This window comes from Lygodium microphyllum, chromosome 2, assembly GCF_053477565.2.
Source record: "Lygodium microphyllum isolate KBCC chromosome 2, Lygodium_microphyllum_v1.1.10, whole genome shotgun sequence".
Lineage (NCBI taxonomy): Eukaryota > Viridiplantae > Streptophyta > Polypodiopsida > Schizaeales > Lygodiaceae > Lygodium > Lygodium microphyllum.
The window spans coordinates 187,498,807-187,507,418 of record NC_141136.1 but is presented as its reverse complement, the minus strand read 5'-3'; positions in this window follow the sequence as shown (position 1 = coordinate 187,507,418).

The window sequence follows — 8,612 nt, the reverse complement described above, 5'->3', positions numbered from 1 at the left end:
ACCAACCGCATCTGCCAACTGACAAGTCGGTGACATAAATGCACAATGGTCACCCTGGCATATCACGAGTGGAGCTCGATATCTCAACACTCTTCCTCGAGCTCAATCCCAATTCCTGCACACCAAGCAGGTCTCTGAACTTGCGCAGCTTCTCTGCGCCCAATGCCTTCATGAATATGTCAGCTACCTGATCCTCTGTGCTGTCATAAACTAGATCAATAAGACCTAGTAAAACCCTCTCGCGCACATAGTGATAATGCACCTCAATGTGCTTTGTTCTAGCATGATAGACTGGGTTATTTGCCAAGTGTATACTACTCATGTTGTCACAATAAATGACAACTGGCCCATCTGTAAGCTGATGCATATCATAAAGTAGCTTATGCAACCAAGCTACCTCACATGCAGCCATTGCTGCGCTCTTGTACTCAGCCTCTGTGCTCGACAAGGCAACTGTAGGCTGTTTCTTGCTGCTCCAGGTGACTGTAGCACTCCCAAAAGAGAACACATATCCACTGGTAGATTGTCTATAAGAAATACTACCAGCCCAATCAACATAAGTGTATCCATGCAACTGTATCTGAATCCCAGTCTCATAAAATAGTCCATACTGCAATGTGGACTTCACATACCTAAGTATGCGTCTAGCCGCATCCAAATGCGGTTTCCTTGGAGCCTGCATAAACTGACTTACCAATCCAACAGTATAACTCAAATCTGGCTTGGTAATAGTTATATAAATCAAACTTCTTACTATGCGTATGTACATAGTAGGGTCTTCAAGAAGCTCACATGCATTTGCGCTCAGCTTCACATTCTGTTCCAAAGGAACTGAAATAGGCTTATAGCCTATCATCCCATATTTGGATAGCATGTCCAATCCATACTGCCTCTGCAAGAGCCATATCCCACTTGGTGATCTAATCACCTCAATGCCCAAGAAATAATGCAGCTCTCCCAAATCCTTCATCTCAAACTTCTGTCTCAATAGCATTTTCACATGAAGGATATCTTCATCACTGTCACCTGTGATAATCAAATCATCAACATAAATGACAAGCAGCATAATACCTTTCTCTGTTTTTCTCACATAAAGTGAGAAATCTGCCTTGGAAATCTGAAAGCCAATAGTGACAAGATACTGTCCTATCTTGTCAGACCATGCTCTAGGTGCTTGCTTCAAGCCATACAAGGCTTTCTTCAACCTGCAAACAAACTCAGGATGAACAACATGCACATAACTTGGTGGCTGCTCCATATAGACCTCTTCTTGCAAATCACCATGCAAGAAGGCATTCTTTACATCCATCTGATGTAAAGACCATCCCTTTGATGCAGCCATAGCAATGACTGCTCTTACGGTTGCCATCCTTGCAACCGGACTGAATGTTTCTTCATAATCAATGCCATATGTTTGTGCATACCCCTTGACTACTAATCTTGCCTTGTATCTGTTCATAGAACCATCTACATTGTGCTTCACCTTATAAACCCACTTACAACCAATTGCATTCTTATCTTTAGGCAAAGGTACCAATTCCCATGTAGCATTTGCTTCCAAGGCATCCATTTCTTCATCCATGGCTTTCTCCCATTTTTCTTTTCCCATGGCTTGCTCAAAAGAAGTGGGTTCTGGTTCCTGTATCACTTTGACCATATAGGCATAGTGAATGGCTATAAATCCATCATATTTTAGCCTGTCCACAGGATACCTAGCTCTGGTAGACCTGTGCAAAGTAGGTTCACTCCCAAGTGCTCTCAAAACATCCCTGATTTTCCTTACTCTAGGTGTAGCAATAGAAGGAATACCCAACTTATCATCAATGCTCTGTTCTGAGCCACTGGATTCACCATCCACATAAGAGTGACCTGCATTCACATCAAACATGGGCTGATCTACCTTCTCTTTTCCTTTTCATGATACCTGCATACCATTATCTGCATTGCTTTGAGAAGATTCTCCTAATCTTAATCTGCCTGTCCATGGCGAAGAATGTAAACCACTGCTAGAGGACGCTCCTGGTCCACTAATATCTTGTGATTGCTACTGTGAATTCTATGCAGCATTACCATTTTGTGCATCTACATTATCAATCACATTTACTGGTTTATACCAGCTACTCATCTCATAAAAAACAACATCTCTGCTCATTGTAAACTTACGAGTAGAAGGGTTATAACATCTATACCCTTTTTGCTGCAGAGAGTAACCAATAAAGATGCACTTCTCAGCTTTTGGATCCAACTTGGATATCAACTCATCTAGCACATGAACATAGGCAATGCAACAAAAAATTTTCAAATGAGAAATATCTGGTTTCCTACCAGTATACCTCTCCTCTGGAGTCATGCCATGTATTGTTGCAGTGGGAGTCCAGTTCATTATGTAGACTGCTGTAGCAACTGCCTCAGCCCAGTAAAAATATGGCAGGTCTTTTTCATTGAGCATGGCACGAGATACCTCTCCAATATGCCTGTTTTTTCTTTCTGCAATTCCATTTTGTTGTGGGGTATGACTACATGAATATTGCTGCTTTATGCTATGCTTCTATAGGAACCTTGCAAACTCATTTGAGATGTACTCTCCCCCTCCATCTGACCTTAGGCTTTTTATTTGCAGGCCTGTTTCTTTTTCAACCATAGATTTAAGAGTTTTGAAATGCCCAAAAACTTCACTTTTCTTTTTCATAAAATACACCCAAACTTTTCTGCTATAATCATCAATAAAAGTGACAAAATAATGGCAGCCTCCAAGAGATGCAGCTTTAGTAGTTCAAACATCAGAGTGGATTAATTCCAATGGCTTCTTACTCTCTTGAACATGTCTAGGAAATGGTTTCCTTGCCTGTTTTCCAAACTGATAGGCTTCACATACCTTATGCATTTCTGCAACCTTGAATTTAGGCAATCCTACAACAATATTTTGGGCCTGCATTGATTTAAGTCGATGTACATTAACATGACCAATGCGTTTATGCTAGATATTAATATCTGTAACTACACCGGTCCCATGTGCAAACATTGCTACACTCAATTCAGGCATGTCTGCATCCAACGTAAACATTCTATCCTTCTTCTTTCCTTTTGCTATCAAGTGACCTTTATTTTTCATATCCTCAACAAAGCATCCATGAGAATTAAATCTGATCTACAATCCCTGCTCAACCATTTGACCAACAGAAACTAGGTTCTTGGTGATATTCGGGACATGAAATACATCCGACAGGTATTTCTTTTTTCCATCCTGCATAGACAAAGGAATTTTATCAATCTGCACAATAGGATGTGCAGTATCATCACCAATCTTCACAAATCCTGGTTTTTCCATTTTCCTTGCATCCTGCATCCATTCTACATGACCTATCATGTGGCTTGATGCACTTGAGTCAACATACCACACATCGTTGCTTTCTTCTGCACTTGTCACAGAATTGGTAATGTGCTGCACCATAAACAAATGCTCATTTCTGTCATCACCCTGTCTACTAGAAGATGCATAATTTCCTTCTTGTAATTTTCCATTCATGATGTCATTCTACTTTTTATAGCAGTATTTAGCCATATGACCCATTTTACCACAGTAGTAGCATTCAACATTGCTATTTTCATTTTGGCCTCTTTGCTATCCGCCACGACCTCTTTGGCTCCCCCTGCCTCTAGAGTTACCACGTCGTCCTTCATAGGACTGGTTTTCTTGAGTTTGTTGCATATTCTGATTTCTACCACGGCCTGCAGATCGGCCTCCTCTACCTCTGCCTCTACCTCTTCCAACATTTGAGTAGAAGACAACTTCTTTTGAAGTTCCTCCTGAAGAAGATGCACCACCATTTCTCTGCTCCTCAGAAATTAGAAGAGCAATCAACTCTTTAAAATCAGGAAAACTTTCACGGACGGAAATGGATGTTCGGAATTGTGCATAATCCTTTCTTAGACCATTCAAGGTCACAGAAGCTAAATCATCATCTTCCACTGGCGACCCAATGGAAGCAAGCGCATCTGCAATCTTCTTCACCTTCATGTGGTAGTCATTGATGCTTATACTTTCTCTTTGCACATTGTGCAACTCTTGCTTGAGCTACATTTTTCTGGCTTGCGTATTTGTGCTATATATTTTTGACAGAGTATCCTATGCCTCCTTTGGCGTACTTGCATCTTGAATATGCACAATCATAGAGTCTAAAATGCTAATAGACAGCCAGTACATAACTTTTCTGGCTCTCTCATGCCATGGTTTAAATGCTTGCATTTGCTGTTGATTGGGAACATTAGGAAGAACTGGTTCATCTTCATTTCCTGCAACGAATTCCCAATATCCTTTTCCCATAAGGAAATTCATGATTCTGAACTTCCATGCTTGGAAGTTGTTTTTGTCAAGCTTTTCAGTGACAATCTATGAAAGAGAATCAGACGCCATTATAGAACACTGCAAAAAATTCTGTCACTGCAAAGAACACAGCTTCAGCCTCACAAGGGCAAATCTGCAAAACTTATGAAAGTGGTATTTGACCACACAGTCACTTTCTAGTGACGATTTTGCATCAACAGGCAACAAGGGTGATTCTGTAACTCCCAATGTCTCTGCGCACAGACATACGATGCAATTTCTACAGTAACTTTTCACCGACCTGTAGAACAGTGGTCGCACAGCATAAAACATGGCCTTTTCATGAGTGCATGCAGAAAACTTCCGCCTCCAAAATAGGCCCTGAAATGGCCTCAAATAAAAAAAAACAGAGCAACACCGCGAAGGGCGTCTCAATCTGAGACAATGCACTCTTGCACTTTCCGGCTGTGCTACCTGCAGAGACTTGCTCCCAAAATAGAAAAATGAAAGCAACACTGGTCCTCTTACCAAAACACTGCGAACTTGGTTTGCTTTCTTGAGCTCCTTACCACAGAGCTTCATCTGAAGGTATTAAAGTTGATCCTAAAAAGATAGAAGCAAATTTGAATTGGACGATACCTAAAAATGTGCATGAATTACGTTCTTTCTTAGGTCTTGCTAGCTTTTATAGAAAATTTGTGAGAAATTTTTCATTGCTTGCATTACCTTTGACAAAATTATTAAAAAAAGGTATTGTGTATCATTGGTTTAAAAATCAGCAAAAGTCTTTTGATTTACTGAAACATGCCTTAACACATGCTCTTGTATTGTAACTACTTAACTTTAATAGACCATTCTTCCTAGTAGTCATTGACGCTAGTGGATCTGGAATAGGAGCTGTCCTTATGTAAGATTCACACTCCATAGCCTACTCTAGCTACAAACTTAAATCCTCTGAACTTAAGTATTCTACCTATGATAAGGAATTGCTAGCAGTAGTACAAGCTTTACGTCAATGGAAATACTATTTAATGGGATCTGAATTCATGATCAAAATTGACCAACAAAGTATCAAACATTTCCTTAGTCAGCCACAAATATCTGATTGTCATATTATATGGACTGCTTTTATTCAAAGTTTTCATCCACTTATCCAATATCAACCTGAAAAAGAGAATGTTGTTGCCGATGCCTTGAGTAGAAGACCAACTATTCATAATATCTCTGTTATATCTTTTGATTCATTAATTCCTATGAAAGATATCTATAATCAAGACCCCAGTTTTCAAACTGATTGGAATAAATTAGTTGCAAATAACTAGATTCCAAAAGATTCATTGTCTTATACTGATGGATTTATGTTTTATGAGAAAAGGTTGTGTGTAACTGTTTCATTTAGATAATTTGTATTGCACAAAATTCATTGTCCCGCATATCAGGCCACAAAGGTATTATTTCTACTTTGTGTACATTGGTTGAAGATTTTTACTAGCCACAGATGGAATTTGATGTCTCTAACTTTGCATCTGAATGTTTAATTTGTCAAAGAGTTAAGCGACACCATGGTAAGTGATATGGTTTGTTAATGCCTTTACCAATTCCTGAACGACCATAGGCCGGTTTGTGCTTCCCTTCAGGGTCCTTGTCAGTAGGGGAGGGTCACCTCTCCTTTGTCCTACCAACTCACCTAGCATCCACTTTTCCTCATGGGTAGATACATGGTAGTTCAATGCTAGATTAAGAAAACATGATGAAATGCATGTATCGGAAAGGATTTGATTGCCATTTCATGATATGCATGAGAATAGAAGAAGTTGAATTGAAAATGAAGTAGGATTAGGTAAGGAATACATACAGCAGTGACTCACTACTTCACAATTGTATTTCACTTACCATTGGGCAACATTTTTTATTCAAGGTAATGAGACAAAAGGAAAACAGTTCAATGTCAGGTTAGAGAAGAAAGGGTGAGAATGTGAAGCATTGGAAGCAATTATTTTCAATGAATGTAAGTGATCAATCAAAAATTAATTAATAGGATTGCTAAATGGATTATTCATGAAGTGCTTTTAAGAGAATAATTGGAAATTCTGAATCATTTTAATCCCTCATTCATCAATTGGATCAGCTCAACAATTGGATTCAGAAGGGAGAGATTAAAGATGATTTAAAATACCTCTTATGCTTGTGATTAATGAATGTAGTTGATGTAGAGTCCTCACACAAAAATAGACTGTCTTTAGCTATAAAGATCCACAGAAATCCCCAGCTTCAGCAAGCTTCAATGTTAGAAAAGCTCCCAGCTTCATATGGACTCCATTGTTGCCACATGGTTTAATGATGGTTGATGAAGGAGTAATCTTATTCTATTTGATGAAGAACTTGGAAGATGGTAGAGAATAACTCCAATATAAGTTGAAAAATCCAATTATTGGCAAGAGAACCAAGTATTTTATTGGCATTGAAGATACAACTTGTCCAAAGCTTCCATAGATCAGAATAAATCCAAAGATGCTTCAATGTTGACAATGGATTGAAGCCACATGCATAAGCAAGCTCCAGGAGTGATTTTCCATCAATACTCCCTTCATTTGCTTCAAGAAATCAGAGATTTTGAGTTGCTGTCCAAAACTATCAATAATAGGGTTCCATGGGAGAGAGGAAAGTCCACAATAGAGAGAAATATTGCCAAAGCTTGAAGGAATGCACTTGGCCAATGCTTTAGAGCCTTAATAATAAGTAACTTGAGCTTCATATCTCATTTTTGCCAAGAAATAGGCATGAATATGTAGTAGGTGCAATTCACACTGCTGCCTATTGCTGTGTTCTTGGACAGAAATGAAGCATATTGTGCCATTGCACCATTCCATTGAAAGCTTGGGAGATGGAGAATAAGGCTATGAAGTCCTTTTGCATGATAGAGATCACGGGCAAGAGATCTTGTTCAGCCTTTGGCCATGGATTCTTGAGAGAAGCTTGAAAGGAAAGGGAAGAAACCCCTGTTCTTGAAAAGTAACTCAAGTTTGAACCAAACTAAGTCCTATAACCTTCATTTTGTCCAACTTACCCCAATTTTTGGTCCAAAACTTGGTCACGAGTTGCCAAATTGGTTGGAGCCCGCCATTATCCACTGGTTCATGCCAAGAACCTCCATCTTAGTCATGGTTTGTGAGAGATCTCCATGTCAGACCACGGTTATGGAAGAACTAACTCCTGTGAGACTGAATTTTAACTACGGTTTTCACTCCCTAGTCACTACAACTAAATCTATTGCATGAAAATGACTTCTGATAGAATCTAAACTAATGCTTTGATACCGATGTAAAGAAGGACTTATCTAACAATTGAAATGAACAGGAAAGTAAAAAATACTCTAAGCTACAAATGACAAGAAATGAACTAAACTGAGATTCTAACATGGCCATGCCATGGAACAACTTCCATTACCATAGCACAAAGTAGCCATGGACTGTCATCCAAGTACAAGAAAATGTGAAAGACAAGAAGAATGAATTTTTTGATAATGCCAAAGAATGATGCTACATTAGCACTTCTTGCCTTTTATACTAAAACCTAAGTCCTCTTTCTCTAGGCTCAAGCATTTACAAATTTTTATACTTGGAATAGGCTTTAACTCTCATGTTGATAATTTTCTTCATTACACAAAAGTAGAATTATAGTTTTATAGGAGAGAGTGCTATAAATTTGTTAAGCTAAAGAAGACGGTACCTTTTTAAAATTAATGTAGGAGAGGCCTAAAAGTAGAATTATAGTATTATAGGAGACAATGCTAGAAATTTTTTAAGCCAAAGAAGGGGGCGTTGGTCTCTCCTATAATACTACCTTAGACCCTCTCCTACATTAATAGCCTTGGATTTTTATCTCCACACACACACACACACACACACACACACTCTCTCTCTCTCTCTCTCTCTCTCTCTCTCTGTCTCTCTCTCTCTCTCTCTCTCTCTCTCTCTCTCTCTCTCTCTCTCTCTCTCTCTCTATCTATCTATCTCTCTCTCTCTCTCTCTCTCTCTCTCTCTCTCTCTCAATACTACAATATTATCTTTAATCCGTTCCTACACATTAATAGCTTTGAATTTTTATAAAAAAACACACACTATCTCTCACTCTCACTCTATTTGTGCCTTTAAGAATTCTAGCAACTCTCTCTCATAATACCATGATGCTACATTTGGGCTTCTACTCTCTCTCTCTCTCTCTCTCTCTCTCTCTCTCTCTCTCTCTCTCTCTCTCTCTCTCTCTCTCTCTCTAAACAATTCTAGCA